Consider the following 3,134-nt stretch of genomic DNA (forward strand, 5'->3'; position numbering starts at 1 on the left):
GTTTACAAGTGCTTTTGAACCACTTTGTGAGAGCAGAGAACCAAACCTCTACAGAACTTCCTCTTTTTCCATTTTGAGTTTTATATTTTTTTGTGTTGTATTTCATCGTGTTTTAAAGAGTATTTGGTCATCATTTTATTATTATTATTATTTGTAATAATAATATGATGTGGAATTTCCCTCTGTATGCTCTGTATATATTTTATTATGATTAATAAGCTGCTTTGGACCTATCACAGGCAAGAATAGAGAAAGCCAGTAATTCCAAGGAGAAATAGAGGAGAGTCCACTATGTTGCAACACACAGATTAATAGAAATGGGTTACTTTCAGATGTAAGAGCTAGCTCAAAATATGCATAAGCTATTGGCCAAACAGTATTACAAATAATATAGTTTCAGAGCAATTATTTTGAGTCTGGGTAGCTGGCAAACTAATGAGCAATCTCTGCCTATATTAATAAAAAATGGAAACATATGAATAGGTAGAAGGTGAGAGTTGCATGCATGAAAATATTACCTTTATTTACCAGTGATCAGGAGAATTGAAGCAATTTTTTGTTATTTAACACATTTTTATTTTCTTTAATATTTTTCAAATATCCTATTTGAGTGAGCCATACTAAATTTATTGGATTTTTATCTAAGACATGATAATATATGTATATCATATGGTCAAATAAAAATTATTCTCCATAGCAGCAGGTGTGAAATAATCCACTAAACTATTGTTAGATGTTGAATTCTCAGAACATTGGTTTAAGGTAGCAAATAATGTGGGAAAATTTGATAATTGCTATAAAGAAAATTAATATACATATTCACATATAATGTATATATGTGGTCATATAAACATTTTTATGATGTATGTTTGTTGTTCAGATTCAAGTTTTCATAGAAAACCAGTTACCTCATCCAAGGATTGTCCATGGGGTAAACCTTTTATTTTCTTTAATTGGCATCTTAGTAGTTAAACCAATAAAAGCTTAAACAACATCGGTTACAATCATCTGTTAATTTTAATTTGCTGATTAGTGAACAATGCCCAACAAATTGGCTTTATCCTTTGGGAAGTTCTTGATAGCACTGACAGAGTTTTTATACTGAAACAGAGTTTGAGATTGCAAGAAATAAATGCCGTTCCCTCCAAACTGCTATTCATAGAGAAAACTGATGTTAGAAGGACCTTTGCCACTGAAAACCTTGTTCCTGCAGGTTAAGTGTCTTCATGTAGATATGTCTTGTGCTGTCTATGCCTATGCACATTTCCATAGTATTGTGTAAAAATATATTTTATTTTACTGTAATTTTAAACATAAGGTCATTTTGATAATAACAGTTTCTTATAATTTATATGTGATAAAGTGACACATATGTCAATTTATATGAAAATATCTATTAGGGTTCTTATTTGACAAATGGGACATAAAACCTCCCTCAAAATCTAAGTGAATATTTTGTATACATTCACTAAATTTCTATGCACTCACAACTATCTGTTAATGGTCTGAAGATTTGAGATCAGTCATGTAAATTTGTAAGCGTTCATGTGGTTAACCTCTATGCTATGATTAGTAACAATAAAGAAGCATATTGGGAGAATACAACATAGAAACTCAACACATTTTATAAGCCCTCAAAGCAAGGCTCCTGAACTGATGGAAATAAGGCTGGAAGATTCTGAAACTTGTGATACAAATCCTTTATTCAGATAGTGTTGTAAAATTGACCTGTTGAATATTTTATTACATAAAGCATACTTTCTGAGTCTTTAGAAGTAGTCTTCCGGAATCAGGAATACTTTCTACAACTACGAGTTATAAAAGTACGTGACTTCTCCTTTTTTTTCCCCTCTTTTTGTTTTTGAGACAGGGTTTCTCTGTGCAGCTATGGAAACTGTACTAGAACTCACTCTGTAGACTAGGCTGGCTTTGAACTCACAGAGATCCACCTGCTTCTGCATCCCGAGTGCTGGGATTGAAGGCATAAGCCAACCACTGCCTGTCATATGTGACTTCTTAGGATGTTTGCACCTGCTTCCTCAGCTGGTTCTAGGTTTATGTATTTTCCATAATATGAATAAGGAAGTTTGCCATATCTGCTGCATTGGCTTTATCATTTTTTCAAATTTTATATAAATTTTCATATTGTATATTTTAATTAGTTTTTTTCCCTTTTCTTAACTCGTCCTAAATTCTCTCCCTCTCCCTACCTCCCAAGTTTATTGCTTTTCTTCCTGTCTCTTTAAAAAATAGGCACAGAGGAAAGTCCAGAAGTCCTCACCCCTACACAAAGAATTGTAGGCTGACAAGGAAAACTGGAAATAGAAGAGATGGTCCTCCCCATTGAAGAGAACAGCAAGCAGTTTTCCAGTCCCAAATGGTCAGACCTGAAAAGTACATACAAGTAACACCCAGATTGAACAGTGCTGAAGGAACTCATTCAGCCAGTAGCCTTTAAGAAGCCAGCCAACTTGGGCATGGCGTCTTATATTATAAATGTGAACATAAAGCAGTTGCTTGCTCTCTTTCTCTCCTGGCTTTTGGATTTGGTTCCTGTTCCCGTTCATGCAAAGGTCTGTGATCTGTGAGTCTACCCCTAAATAAGCAACCCTTTATTATATGCAATTCTGAGCTAGTGTGGGATTATTTTGTAACTTTCATCTTCAGAATAGGTTATATTTAGGGAAGTATGTGTATATTTGTCTACACATATGCTTGGAGTAAAAAATTTTGAAAATAGAGACCTTGAATTTGAAAAATTGTAGAGAGAGCTATTTGAGCAGGTTTGGAGTGAGCAAAGGGAAGGGGGAAATCTTGAGATTAAATTATAATATCAAAATATTAATAAAGTCATAAAAAAGATACATACAGAGGGGATGAATCCTAGAATCTTGGGCAAAGTTTAGAGTAAAGAATGAAGTGTGACAACAGCTACTAGACGCCAGAAGGGTAAAGAAAGGGTTTTCTCATGGAACTCTAAAGGGAACGCATCTGACTCACAGTGTTGAGTGTCAGCCAGTGATGCTGATGTTAGACTCCTGACATCCAGAGAGGTCAAATAATACATTTAGGTTGTTTTAAATTACATTTTGATGTACCAGCCACAGGGATCCAAAACTAATACTTTTATTTTT

Source organism: Microtus ochrogaster, chromosome 2, assembly GCF_000317375.1.
Source record: "Microtus ochrogaster isolate Prairie Vole_2 chromosome 2, MicOch1.0, whole genome shotgun sequence".
NCBI lineage: Eukaryota > Metazoa > Chordata > Mammalia > Rodentia > Cricetidae > Microtus > Microtus ochrogaster.